The sequence below is a fragment of the Anas acuta genome, chromosome 23 (assembly GCF_963932015.1).
Source record: "Anas acuta chromosome 23, bAnaAcu1.1, whole genome shotgun sequence".
NCBI classification, from domain to species: Eukaryota; Metazoa; Chordata; class Aves; order Anseriformes; family Anatidae; genus Anas; species Anas acuta.
This window is the reverse complement of record NC_089001.1, coordinates 3,775,308-3,788,862: the sequence shown is the minus strand read 5'-3', so window position 1 is coordinate 3,788,862 and position 13,555 is coordinate 3,775,308. Positions and strand designations below refer to the sequence as shown.

Here is a 13,555-nt window from a genome sequence, read left to right as displayed (position 1 = left end):
AAACGCCTCTTGCTTGTGCAAATCAATTTTTGCTAGGTCTCGGGCCTTAATCTCAAGTGCATCCTGCTTGGGAACTAAAAAAAATATGAAGTTTTGGGTGGGGCTCATCCCCCGTGGCTCACATCAGAAGTTCATCTCGAGCAAGGAGGGCAGGAGAACTGCTCGGCTCATTCCTTATTTATTTGTAATGAGTGAGAGGGGAAAAAATGCAACAAGACAACTCAGGTGAGGTGTAAGGAAAAGCTTTCTAGTTGTACGAGGAGTGAGGCATGGGAACAAGTCATCCAGGAGTCACCGAACCTCCTCCCTCAGAGGCGTGCGAAGCGGGCACAGCACCTGCCAAGGACGTTTGGACGTGTTTGATTCTGCTCCAGTGAAGGAGGGAGGGACGCGATGTTCTCCCGAGGTTCCTCCCAGCTGTGCACGTCTAAGAGAGAAAGGAAGGAAATTAAATTACGGGTCAGCTGAGACAAGCCTCGGTTTTGATGAAGATATTTCAGAAACATCACCGCGAGTGGGAGACATCAGCCTCGGCAACAGGCAGATTCCTCAGGATGGATGAAACCAGGAGCTATGGCGGCATCCTCAGAAATGACCAGAATGGGGTCGTTGTTGGGCGTGCAAGTGAAGATTTTTGAAGCTGCTTGGAAAATCTGGGTGCTGTGCCCCCGCCAGCAGGCAGGGAGCCGACCTCTCCTCCTGCCTGGGTTCCTGGCCAGTGCCTGCCACGTGCCACCAACCCAGCTGTGGTTTTGTGCTCGTCCCCGGGAGGGTTTTCTGGCTCTGGTGGAAACACGGGGCCCTATCTCGATGCAGCCTGCAGTGCTGAGATTGGGAAGCGCTGTGTAAAGTGTCAGCCCGTATCATTAATCGCTCCTCGGTGTTGCTGCAGACTTTTATGTGGCAGGCGGTGCAATCTGTAACAAGCTACTGTCACTGTAAAAATGTTCCTGTGCATTTGTGGCGGAGCCGGAGGGCAGATCAGAAGGGGAAAAAGCATTTGCAGCTGCCGGGCGAAGGGGGCTGAGGCTTTGCAGGTGCTGACAGAGGTGTGGACAGGAGACAAGGCTGGCTCCCTGCACGCAGATGGACTTCACTGCTGTTTGGAGGGCCTGAGAGAGGCACTCAGGTCTTTTCCTGCAAGTAGACAGCAGCAGTGCTCCTGTGGTGGCTTTCAGCAAACCTATGGGTCGGGCCATGAAGCCAGATCTTTGGGTTTTGATTTTGAGGGCTGAAAAGCTCAACAGCCCTTTTGCTGCAGGAGGAGGGTCCCTGAGGTTTGGGTTGCCTTGGGGAGCCAGTGCCCACCGCACAACAGCTCCCCAGGGCGTGGGTGAGCTCCCCAAATGGAAATTGAGCTGAGAGAGGAAAGAAAGGAGAAAAAAGGAGAGAAGCTGGCCAGGGACATCTTTCCAGCCAGCAGCTCCTCCATGGCCAAAGGCAGCCCTGCTTCCAGCTCCTGCTGCATCCCTTGTCCCAACACAGGGGGCACAGACCCCAAGTGTGCCATTGGCTTGCTGGTAGAGCTGGTGATGATTAAAGGAGAGAGTGGAAGCTTTTTTTCCATCAGGAAGGCTACCACCTTTGGCAGTTTTAATAAACCGATAATCAAACAAAGAGCAGAGTGCAATAAATTAGCATCTTTTACCAGGAGCCAGGCCAGCGAGTTCTTCTGAAGCCGTCACCGGTGGTGTAAGCGGTGCGAAGGAGGGCGGGCAGAGGAGGGAGCAGTGGAGGGGAGAAGCAGGAGGGGAAAAAAAAAATAATAAAGCGTTTAACCCCGCTTGTTAGACATGCGAATCCTGCGTCTGCTTTGCGACGGCCGTACACCATGTGCGAGTGCTGATAAGGCCCCGTGCGAAATTGGCAGCGCGGCGTCTCCCTGCCACAAAGCGCCTCGCCACGGCACAGATAAAGGAGCGGGGCCGGCCGAGCGGGGCGGCACGATTAAAGGAGGCGGGAGAGGTGAGGAAAGCACCATTAGGGCCGCTATTAGTTAATGAGCACGAGTGTGACGGGGCGCACGGTGTTTGCACACACGCGGGCACGCCGGATCATCGCGGGTGCGCGTCCTGGCGCATCCAGCTCAGAGCTCTGCTGAGGGCGAGTGGGAAGGGGAGAGATGTGCAGCCCTCGGGGAATCCCAGCAAGAGGTTTCAGCTCTTGGAGAAGCCAGCTGTCGGGTTCTCCTTCTCCTCTCCCCAGCTGGGGGACCCCAGAGCAGTGCCCGCTCAGCCCAGCGCTGTGCTGAAGGGTTTTGAAGCTCTTGGCCCCGGGCAGGCTGGCTAAACCCGAGCAGATGGCCACATTACCCCTGCAAAAGAGCAGCAGCGCTCCCGGTGCATCAGCAGCCCCCCGTCCAGCCTCAGCCTTCCAATTTTCTCTGCAAGCCTCTGACAGCTGCTCCCGGGGAAATTGCACCCGCGTGGCGAGCCGGGGTTAGAGAGACGTAGCCCTCACCTCCTTTTCATTACCAATAACCACGCGCTGCCTTTGTCTTCTGAAGCAATTTCATAGCCGGTGCACAAACACGGAGCCATCAAAGGAGCCTTTCACTGGGCTGGCACCAGAGACAATGGGAAGCAGATACACCTTCATCAACAAAGAGACGCATTTCCATTTTGATAACAAATGTCTCTGGCTCCCCATTGAACACCCGCATCTTGTTTTGCCTCTGTTTTCTCTCGCCTTCCCCGAGCCAGCGAGAGGAGCCCGCCAAGCAGAGGGGCTGTACAATAGCATCTCCCTCTTGCTCCTGATGCCAATTGCTGCGCCGACAGATCTGATGGGCCTGCCCGCCACGGTTCGCATTTCATCCTAAACGGGAGAGAGAGGGGGGAGAAAAAAGGCCTTATTTTCCTCCCTTCAGTGTTATCTTCCTCTTTCATGTTCTCATTACAATGCCACCATGGTGATAGGAACGGAGAGATCCAGGAGCTGCCAGCAGAGATGTTTTCTGCACGTGTGCCTGCCCAGCTGCGGGCATGCAGGGCGAAGCGTGGCTCCTGCTGGCCTGAAGTGCTGCCAGCTCCCACCGTGGCCACGCACAGCTCCTCAGGATGCTCTCTCGGGGCTGCCTTGGGGCACGAGGGGCACGAGCACAGGGCTGCGGGCATGGGGCTGCCAGCCACCGACACGCATGGTACCGACACCATCCCTTTGGGAACGGTGGATGCAGCCCCAGCTGCACAAAGACAAGCAGGTGGTATTGTAATTAGGGGCCTCCACCCATTTCTACATCATATTCCTGCTTTGTCCCCTCCAGTAAGCATCTCCAGCACCTCCCCAGTGGATCTCAGGCCCCCTGCTCTGTGGGGGCACGAGCTGAGCCTGCTCCCTCCAGACCCTGCTGCCAGAGGGTCCTGCAACGCACTTGGAGCGAAGTGGTGGACTGAGCTCCTGCCTTTGCTGCCAGCGAGTGGCAGTCCTGAGCGGGGCTCCAGTGCCAGGAACTGGCCAGGAGGCTGCTTGGTCCTTCTTTATATCCATCTCTGGTAGGAAAATGCAAACGAGCACTAGCAACTCCCTCTTGTGATGGCGAAGAGCACATGCATACACCTGCTGCTGTCCTCAGGAGATGGACGGGCTGTGCTCCTCAGAGCTCGTTTTCATGGCCACTGTCTCATCTACCAACTCTTCTGGCTCTGCCAAAATTTTCATCCACGGCCGCAGAGAATTTTCCTTACCAGCCTGATCCTGGGAGGTTGCACAGGTGTTTTCTCCTTCACTGCAGCACCTATGGGTGACGTGATACAGCATGGAGAGAGAAGCGGGGTTGGATGGGGAGGCTGGTTTGGAAGAAAGAGAGAGGCAAGGAGACAAGGAAAGAATTGGTAAAACCCACTCTAATCTGAGAAGAACCTAAGGAGAGAGAGAGTGGAATGGGAAGAGGGTAAAGAAAGACACAGGAGAGCTTTTTGAAAGGTAGGAAGGAATGAAGAAAGAGTGGTGAAGTGATGAAAAGAGAAAGGGAGAAAAGAATTGCATATGATGGATTGTACACCAGGAATCCAAGATCAAAATGCCAACTAAATTAGGGTATTATAGGTCACTGAACAGAAACGGCACAATGGCTGAGTCTCTAACAAAGGTTAAAACACGGAACAAAGACAAAGAATGGCACAATCCAGAGTCAGTGACCATAAACTCCAACAAAAGGGAGGGCGTTGCGGAGATGATGGGAAAGCAGAAGAAATCGTTGCTTGCAATCAGTGTTCAGCGGGTCAGATTGGAAATAAATGTGCCTTTCAGAGCAGGCATTGTAGATGCAAACACAGATGCAGGTCTGACAACATCTTCCAACAACGCTATTACACTTAAAACACTTGGTGGGGATGAGAAGCCAATGTCAGCTAAAAAAACAGAGAGAAATATCCTTAAAATATACAGAATTGCATATGAACATGGAATGAAGCATCATAAAGAAGCCCTGCTTTCTCTGAGCTGCTGAATACAGCTGCCTGGGAATTTTTCAGTAAAATCAGACTTTGGTTGGAAAATAACAATTTAGCTAAATTGAAGCCCTTTGCGCTGGAAAGGGCGGTTTTGCTAAGCTTTTGGGTTTGTAAACATTCACAGAAAAGGTTTGAAATTGCTGAAGGATGCCTGTGTTAGCCTGGTTTCCTAAGGCAGGGGAGTTTATGAGATCACCCCACGTAGAGGTAAGGAAGGTCTGGGCCTAGACATCCCTGGGGTCACCGCGTCTCACCCTTGTTTTGAGAGAACTGGGTCACTGCCAAATGCTGGCAGAAGCAACCACCAGCCCTCTCCCACCCAAAAACCTGGACAAAAAGACAGTGATGGGATCCTGCTGCCTGTGCTACAGGACTTAATAAACGTTGACATTTTTACAGAGAGCTGTCTACGTATTTGATTGGCATTAATATGATCTACGCAGGATTAATGGGATACCCAAATCGTTCCCCGTGCAAGTAGAGGCAAATTTGCTCTTGCCTCTTATTTTGGCTACAAGCCCCCTTCCCTGCGGTGCTGTGGTGATGGGGCAGGAGGGTGCAGCCCCCTGCAGCCCCCTGCAGCCCCATGCAGCCCCCCAGCCCCTTGCCAGCCCCACTGCCCAGCCCCTCTCACTTTCCCTTTTGACCTGCCTTATTTTTAGCAGCCTCTCCGAGCTGCATATTTCTTCAGCTTTGATCGCAGCGGCTGAGGTAGCAATAGCAAGTGCAATTTCCAAGCTACATCTCACAAGTGGCTTGGAATAAAAAGCTCTGCATCCCCTCCTGGACACAACCGTGCAGAGGCCAGCACCTTCCTCTCCTTTAATCCCATGGGCGCCTCCTTGAATTTCTCCCCAGCCCCAGCACGGGCAAATCTCCTTGCCCACAGCTGTTTATTCCCCGTTGGAGCAGCTGGGATTTGCAGCTCTATAAAAGCCTTGTAGCAGCACGGGGGCCCCAGGCACTCTCCTGAGTAACATTACTCAGTACGGAAAGGATGTGCCTGGGGAGGACACCACTCAGAGCCCCCGGGCTGCCATTCTTTGAGGTCACCTCATCTGTCTGCTGGCCCCGCTGGAGAAGCCAGCCTCAGCCCATCACCTTTCTAATGGTTTTGTACCTAAAACAGTATATTTTTTTAATTAATTAATTTTTTTTCCTTCCCTAGCCTTCCCTGCAAGCCCTGCAGCCCCCTCCCTCCTCCTGCTCAGGTGGGTGAGCAGGGAAGGGCTTAGCCAAGACCCTGTTGAAGCTGCAGCTGGAGAGACAGAGAGGTCTGCACCATATTAAGGGGATTTAGGAAGGGTGACTGTGTAGACCGATGTGTTGTGAAGGAGAGGCTGAATTCTTGAAAGGAGCAGGAGCAGGGAGAAGAGGGTTGTTTGAGGAGGAGCAGAAAAAAAGCACGGATAAATGGCCAGGCCAGCTCTGTGCATGGCCTCTGAAGGGTCTCCGTGCAGCTCGGACAGCTGGAGACTCGCACACCTTGCTGTTTTTATGCAGGATGGCACGGCCACAAACAAAGGCCTGGCATTTGGGTGTGCAGGGGGGGAGCCCAGCAGCTGGCGAGGGGCTTGGGCCAGATGGCGGGCAGGATTAGAGGCGCCTGATTCTGCAGAATGCATCGGGAACTTGGATGATCTAATATCGCTCCAGATGTGACATGCCTAAATCCACGGGGAGGAGCTGTTTCGGGGGGAGGGATGGTCCCTGCCAGCTCCCTCCCTGGGAAGGAATTCCCTCGCCTCGCAGGGGGCAGGGGTCTGGGAGCGCAGGGAAGGAATTACAGCATTGAGCTGGCTCTTCCCTGGCAAACCACACAGGGAGCCTTCCCAATCCCGTGCCCCTCCACGCAGCCATTTGGGCTATGAGATTTTTTCTTAAAATGCCTTTATTACAGGGATTATTATCGTAAATAGGTTAAACCATCAGTGACAATGCCAGCTACCCCGAGGAGAAAAAAAACAGTGACTCGGAGACGATTTCAACCAGCTGCCCACCTCCCCTCTCCCAGCCCTGTTCTGCCTAATTCAGACCTCAGGCAGATGCCTCTTGGCTATGATCTGCCATGCACTAAAAAAGCCTTGTAAATAACCACCATTGTTCCAAGATTGCCATCTTGCAGATTCCAAGGCCTCTGTTCGTGCCGGGGAGAAGCAGAGGAGGCTGCTCCAATCCTTTCTGCCCTGTGCTCCCCCATCTTCCAAAGTGTCCCCTGCCCTGCTGCCCTCGGGAGCTCTGCACCCCCTTTTCGCTGCATTTGGGTTTTCACCCAAAACTATTTGATTGTGAGAGATGAGGCTGGGGAAACATCCCCGGCTGCAGATGGCTCCCACTCATGGATGACGCTCCCAGCCAGCCCTCCTCCCCAATTAACTTCATCCCCTCCAGCTCAGCACAGACGGAGACCCTGATTTCCCATTTCCCCGTCCCATCATGTAAGGGCAGGAGGCACGGAGCACCCCGGCACCCCCGGGAGCACAGGCTGCTTGCTCCATGTGTCGGCACGGCACCGGCCCCCAGCAGTTCCTCCCCGCCTGGTTTCTGTGATGGGGAAACTTCAGAGGCAGGGAGTGTTTTCCAAGAAGGATTTTGAGAGAAGGGAAGCAGACAATCCCCCGGAGCTGGTTTATGGTAGTTTTACACTTACCAGCTGTTTGCACATGAAATTGTTTCATGCGATTAGGCAGGTAACAGCACCTTTAAGCCCTGTGTCAAATATTATTACGCAATAAAATAAAACCCTGAAGGAAATCGCCTTGACACACACCCTGATTTACACCCCGCACCGTGAAGATAATTACATTTCAGTTTGATATATAAGAGGCAGCAGAGGAAGCCTGCAAAGGAGCCGCTTCCCGCAGTACCTGCTCACTCTTGCTAATCGCTGTCGTACAGGAATCAGACAAACGTTGGCCTGCAGAGACACCAGGATTACCAGGGAAGGACAGCTCTTGCTCAGCAGATGTCAGGGAGGGCGAGCAGCGTGACCTTTCCCTGCTTCTCCATTTCCTAAATCAGCCCCCCGCCACCCTTGCAATTTTTTCATCGCCTCTTTAAAGAACAAAAGCCAGCAAAAGTGGCTGAGGGTGCAGCTGTGAGTGTGTTTGGAGATTTATCTTTTTGGACCAGGAAATATGAGTTCTTCTGGGAGGGAACTCACTTTCTAAGAGAAGGGACAAGTATTCCTATTCCCGGAATAAGGGAATGGGGCTGTGCTTAGGTCTTATTCTGCCTCTGACGCAGCTCAGGGGAAGAAGCACTGAGCTCAGCGGTCACTGGAGCTTATCTCTAGTCCACCCTCACCTTGCTTTAGTGCTGAAAGAGTTCTCCTCCTCCTCAGTTATAAGGAAATGGGAAATCCCAGGGAGGAGCAGGATTTAATCCTGCCTCATTGCCAAAAGCTCATGACACAAGCTCAAAAAATGCACTTTAATTTAATTTAATTTAATTTATTTTTTATTTTATTTTATTTTATTTATTTATTTTTAATTTTTTTTTCCCTTGGTTAGAGGCTGATGAACCTAATCCTTCCAGGGTGTGCAAGAGGCCAAAAAAACCCGAGTCCACCAAGAGTCCCATTCCTAACTCCTGCCCCGTAGGGAAGTTTTGGCCTGAAAGTGCAGCTCGGTGGTCGCTGAGCACAACAAGGGCTGGAGATGAGGAGTGTGTGATGCTGACCATCACCGACTGAAGTGAGCTGTGGAGGACATGGAGCACTTCATTTCTCAGTGGTTCGTAACCCTTCAGCCTTGGCAGCCCCTGCAATTCATCACTTAATGCGAAGGAATATGTATTAGAAATGACAGGCAGATTACACTCCGGGTAGAGCCAAGCCTTCTCCATTTGGGCCTGGAATTGGTTTTGGGCTGCAGGAGACCTTGACAGTGATAAATGGTCGGCGTGGTGGCCACTGCCGCCTGTGATCACAGCTCATCGAGTGGAGTAGGTGTTTCATTAGCATTATTTTATTAACTTCCCAGTGGGGAGAGGCATCACGTCGTGTTTTGACTCGAGAAGGCACAGGGCAAGACAGAAGCACTGCTGGAGGTTCACAAGGAGGCTCCTCCAGGGACTCCAGGACGGCAAGACCGAGTCGGTTTGGAAGGGACATCAGTGCTGAAGAGGGGGTGTGGGAGAAGCTGGGCCTCTTGTGGTCCTCATCAGGCCCTTAAATTTGGCCAGTAAAGCCTGGGCAGGGGGCAGACAGGCTGGGAAGGGTGGGACTGAGCTGCTGCTGCTGGTGGCTGGTGAGAGCTGAGGGGAGCAGGTGGAGAGCTGGGGTTAACGGGGCATTGCAGCACCAATCTGTGCTCTGTCCCACGCTCACTTCTTTGCCTTCTTGCTGGTATGAGCATGGATGAAATAGGCAGTGTGATTAGAAAAAGAAGAGAAATAAATTAATTACTCATAAGAAACTTTTAAGATCATGGGTTAGGCACTGCCTTCTTAAAAGTCTCCAAATCCCCGTGAAAAGCCAGGTCCATGCAATGCACTTTACATACTAACAGAGTCTAATTCCCTGTCTGATAAAAGCAGAAGGAAAGATAAAAAAGCCTGAAGGCAAATAGGATTAATTGTGTGTCAGAGGTGCCTAATTAGAAAGAATGATGGACTGGAAGGCAGCACACAGGAGGCAGGAGCCAGCCCGAGCTGCTCTTAACGGCCTCTTTGTGCCTCCAGGAGCAGCAGCTGCATGCAGCACAAGTGCTCCAACATCACAAATCCCCTTTTTCTGGCCTGTCCCTTCCCTCTGGGGGCTAAGAAGCCCCTTGCTGCTAGCCCCCATGTGTCAGTGTGACCCTGAGGAGGCTTCACCCAGCCCCACGTTTACCTTTCTCCCGAAAAAAATCAATGCATTAATGGGAATCCTGTCCCTTAATCCCTCCCCGTCTCCTTCGTGTGTCTGCCCTTCCTTGCCTCTTCTCCTGCAGGTGTATTGAGCATCTCCAATTTCTGAGGCCAGTATTTCTCCTGGCCTCCTGCGAGGACACAGAGCTGGCTTCGCTGGGCTTGCCCCAGGCTGGTAGCAAAGCTGAGCTCTCTGAGGGAACGTGCAGTCCATCGGCAGGCAGTCGAGGTGGGGAGAAGAGCTTTTCGGCCCTGGGATCTCAACCATATCGACCAGTGATGCTCTTGGCAGTGTCCCATGGCCCGTTAGGGGAGATGATGCCCAGAGAGCCTCGTGTGTGAGGACACAAGCGGAGTTTTCCATACGGGAGATCTGGTTGTTACATGGGATGGGCAGGCTTCTCCTCGAGGGCTCAGAGAGCGTGAGTGGGACTAATTTCATTTCACCTAAAGCATTCAGCGAATCCTTTTCACCATGTAAAATCCATTGCAGTTTTCTCATTAATCCTCCAAAGCACAGACACTTACTCCAGGCCTAATCCCACTCTGCTATTGTGTTTCTCTACTGCAGCCTTCCCTCATCAGCTTAACAAATTCCCTCTATTTCAATAGAATATCCAAAGCCGAACATGCTGGGCATTAAACTGAAACCAGCTCCCAAGGGCTGCTGCACCTTCTTCACCGGGAGTCTCATTTCCCAGCCCGGGCAGGGAGGAATCCTATAAGCGGGCAGGAGAGGCGGAGGTCATGAGCTGTGACATTAAAAAATTGCTTCGCTCTGAGCCTGTGTCAAGTGAGACAAAAAATGTATCATGTCCCAGACAAATTAGAATTGATCGCAGCTTGGTTTGGGGTTGGGATTTTTTTTTTTTCCCCCCTTTGTCTCTCATCTGGGGCGGATTCTAACTCAGGTGGGGAAATATCTCGAGACCCACGCTGGCGATAAGGCACTGTATCTAATTAAAGACTTTGTTGGAGGCATTAATTAAAGGCTTTGTTTCAGAGGCTCGGCTCCAGCTGCCAGCAGACCCCCATCCATCAATTTTAAGCAGGCCTTTTCCATGCACAGCCCGTGCAGCCCCAAGTGCCCAGGACCCCCGGCCTCCTGCTCCCATCTCAGCAAGGAGCTGCTCTCAGGGGAGTCCCCCAAGGGCTGTTTCTCCTTATTCGGGTGCTTGTCGTTCTCTGTGCTCATTTTACTTTCCCTTCCTCCTTCCCAGGCAGGGCCCTGGGTTCCTCCTTCGCTTTGGCTCCTGGTTTGTGAGCACAATATTCATCACCTGCAACCCAGAGGGTTCCTGCCCTTCCGTTTGCTTGCAGGTCCTGGTGAAAGGCTGGAGGACAGCTGTATTTATAATTCCAGCTGTATTTATAATTCCATCTCCACCTGCTTTTTGTTGTTCACCCATGTAATCTGAGCAGCTGCTTCCTTACCTTGCCCCATGAAATCGCGCTGCTCTCTCCTGGTGCAGGCTGCTCCCCCTCGGTCTGCTCATCACACCAAGGATTTCAAGCCAGGGAGAGCTACAAATCGCTCTGACCCAGGCATTTATCAAGCTGCCGTCCATTAGAAGCCTTCTCACCTAAACGCTAATTAAACAACTAATTACTGACTCTATTCCAGTTGCAAGCTGCCACTTCCCAACAATTTAGTTACTCGAGGCCACATTCAAAATTCTCCAGGGCCCTGGCCTGACCTAGCAGCTCCTTCTTCCTATTTCACCTGCAGTAGCTCTCGGGATGCACCTACCACACAAATAAGTTTTGGAGACATCCGTAGCCTTGTGCTAGGTGTATTTATCCGTGTAAATAATACGAGCTAATGCCATTTGCTATGTTTCCGTTTGCAAGGCATGCTTCCCATGTAAATGTTTCATTTGCTTCTGAAATTACTTTGATCTCTTCTGAATTTTTTATCTCTTTTTATTGCATTCTGGGATCATAATCCTGCTTTATGTCCTGGTATCTCTTGGATAGGCCAAATGCCTGCATGCATTTGTTTTTCAGTCTGGCATTTCCACCGTGCAATTGCTACATGAGCACACTTCTGAGGGAAAGATTCACAGTGGAAATTAAGCACAAAAGACTCGATGCTCTTGTTGAGTGATGAGCTGCTCTGTTGTTTTGTTAAATTTTTAAGACTATTTGGATGGAAATAGTCCCTTTTTTGTTGTTGTTTAGTTTTTACAAATCTCCTCTGAGGAACCATAGCAGCCTTCTGGAAGATGGAAGAAAGACTTGTCTTTTTTAATAAAAGTGAGAAGGGGGGAACAAAATAAACCCAGAAATGGCTGCACGTCCCCTGAAAATAGCAACGCCACAAGCATCCCACTGCAAGAAAGCTGCAGGTGGTAGGGTGATGTGCACAGATAGGGGAGAGGATTTAATCTCAGCAGACATGCTCTGAGGACAATGTTCAGCTGACGTGCTGAATTCATGCCATGGGGGGAAATGGGCATCTCCCAGCATGAGGATCTACTCCAGAGAAGAAATATAGGGAGCCAAAGGGATGGGGATGAAGTGTGGGGGAGAAGTAGGCTTAGAGGAGGGGCATGATGTGCACAGGGGAGAACGTGTAGCTGGTGCATGACTTGTGCCTGTGCTGTGAGAGGTTCTTGGTTTCTGTCCTTACCATGCTCTGATCCAAAAGTGAGCTCACCCAGCCAAGGGGCTAACCTGACTTCTGAAAAAAAGACAAAAATCAAGAGCTGTTGATACAGGAGCAGTTTGAAATTCCCAGCATTAACCTGGTGATGCCTCATGTTTCCATGCAGAACTTCCAGTCCTTTATTTTCTTGCATTAACGTGCTTCAACTGCCCCCTTGGAGCCAGGAGGGGATTTGACCTGTGGGACCAGCCGAGGCGCCTGCTCTGCCCACTGCTCACACACGTGGTCTTTTATACATTTTTATACATTGGAATTTATACATTCCAATGTATATTTATACAGTCCCCGGATCTCACGGCTGGCAGGGGAGGCTCGGTGACAGCCTCCTCTTCTGCCTCCGTCTCCCTCGCCATCCTCGAGGCGAGTGGAAGCTTTCCGCCGAGCATTTGTCTGCGTTACAGAGTTATGGGAGTTATTAAGTTTGGATATTTTTATAGACTTCCCCGCTTACAATATACAGGCGTGTGTACGCACACGCGACCCTTTTGCTTTAATTTAGTTCTCGCCTTCCCCACACCCCATCAAGTGACTTCTAATAAATGACCGAATAAATGCATTCAGATAGTGTTGTAATGGAGAGAAATTCAGTGTCTAATGAAGGGATTGTTCGTACCCTGAGACTGTAAAGATGAATGATGGTGACTACAGTTTGAAAACTCCTTTTAGTTTAAAATATTGCTCCACGGTAAGGAAAAAAGAAAGCAACAAGAAAAAAAAAAGCCAATCCTGTATAGTTTTTACCAGGAAAGAGCTGCGTGCACACAGAACAGAACTGTCGCAGCCAAAATTGCTTCATATATCATAGACCAACACCAGGCAGATAATGGCAAACAAGTTCTGATCAGGGAGTGATTATTGCTCGTTGCTCCAAGCACTGATGTGCGGAGAGAACTGACTACAGCTTGATTTTCTTTAACTCAACTGACCTTTTGAGGTTGAAATTAAGAATGTGATCACACTGGCCGCTAAAATGAGGTGTCAACCTGAAGGAAAATTCATAAAAAAAATCAGTGCTTCCTCTCACATGCCTCCTTTTTTTCTGTTTGAAATGGCATTTTCTCTTTCTGCATTGTTGCTGTATGTGCGTGTGCTCATAGAAGAATGAAAAAAGACGCCGTGATGTGGGAGCAGAAGGGCTTGCCATGGGATGTGTTTGCAGGCAGGGCATGGAGTGCCATGTCTGCTGGCCAGAAATGTGCAAGGAGTGCTTGTCCTGGCTGGTCTGCTCACCTGCACGGGTCCTTGCACCTTAAAGACATGTATTTGGGGATATATACATGCCTGGTATTGCATAGGCATCATCCCAGAACGGGTAGTGAGCTGGATGAACCACAGAGCGGATCGAATTTGGCAATTCCTATGTGCCTGTTGTTAACATCCCACTACTGGAGAACATGCTCAGTGAGGAGAAAGGCATCCAGTGGTTAAATGAGCACCGTGGGGGCACGGCTCAGCAGGATGAGACACAAGCACGTTACAGGGACCTGCAGAGCAGGAGCAGTCAGCAAAGGGGGAAGCTTGGATTTCATCCTTGTCTCAAATCTGCATGCTCTGTGCTATGTCGTGTGCATCAGCCTGAGTC

General features: G+C 51.1%; 1 protein-coding gene and 1 long non-coding RNA gene across 2 annotated transcripts in view; both read right to left on the bottom strand.

Moving 5' to 3' along the window:
* Positions 1-5,525, bottom strand: part of THY1 (Thy-1 cell surface antigen) — a 70,214-nt gene extending 64,689 nt beyond the window's left edge. Inside the window, exon 1 of the mRNA XM_068659475.1 lies at positions 5,522-5,525. The gene's annotated coding sequence lies outside the window, so the exon portion shown is untranslated. The remainder of the gene's footprint in view (positions 1-5,521) is intronic.
* Positions 5,526-8,884: 3,359 nt separating this feature from the next.
* Positions 8,885-10,834, bottom strand: LOC137843724 (uncharacterized). The gene is made up of 2 exons (XR_011089642.1): positions 10,740-10,834; positions 8,885-10,089 (listed from the first exon to the last, which is right to left on the bottom strand). It is a non-coding gene; the product is annotated as an uncharacterized lncRNA (long non-coding RNA).
* Positions 10,835-13,555: the final 2,721 nt, after the last annotated feature.